We start from the raw sequence: 733 nt of genomic DNA, 5'->3' as shown, positions 1-733 counted from the left end.
CCTGTCTCTGATTGGCTGAAACACCAAACAGATCATTGCAGCTTACCCATAACCCCTCTGTTTCAGCCCTGTTTCCAAAGTGCTGATTCTCTGTCTGTTACTTCAGATGAAAATAAGGAGCCCCTCCCCCACGCCCCTCTGAGAGACATTTGGTTACAAAGAACTCAATGGTGCTCTAGAGGAGATTCAGGTGATAAGGGGGGGGGGGGGGGTACCTTGGTTGCTGATTGGCTAATGGGTTACACAAGACAAAACATCGTTATGACATCATCAAGTGTCCAAAATACATACATACAACGGGACACACGTTGATGTAGAAGAGACATGGAGAAGAGGGGACACATGTTGATGTAGAAGAGACATGAAGAAGAGGGGACACACGTTGATGTAGAAGAGACATGAAGAAGAGGGGACACACGTTGATGTAGAAGAGACATGGAGAAGAGGGACAACGTGTTGATGTAGAAGAGACATGAAGAAGAGGGGACACACGTTGATGTAGAAGAGACATGAAGAAGAGGGGACACATGTTGATGTAGAAGAGACATGAAGAAGAGGGGACACACGTTGATGTAGAAGAGACATGGAGAAGAGGGGACACATGTTGATGTAGAAGAGACATGAAGAAGAGGGGACACATGCTGATGTAGAGGAGACGTGAAGAAGAGGGGACACATGTTGATGTAGAAGAGACATGAAGAAGAGGGGACACACGTTGATGTAGAAGAGACAT

Source organism: Gymnodraco acuticeps, unplaced genomic scaffold (genome assembly GCF_902827175.1).
Source record: "Gymnodraco acuticeps unplaced genomic scaffold, fGymAcu1.1, whole genome shotgun sequence".
Lineage (NCBI taxonomy): Eukaryota > Metazoa > Chordata > Actinopteri > Perciformes > Bathydraconidae > Gymnodraco > Gymnodraco acuticeps.
Note: the sequence above shows the minus strand (reverse complement) of the source record.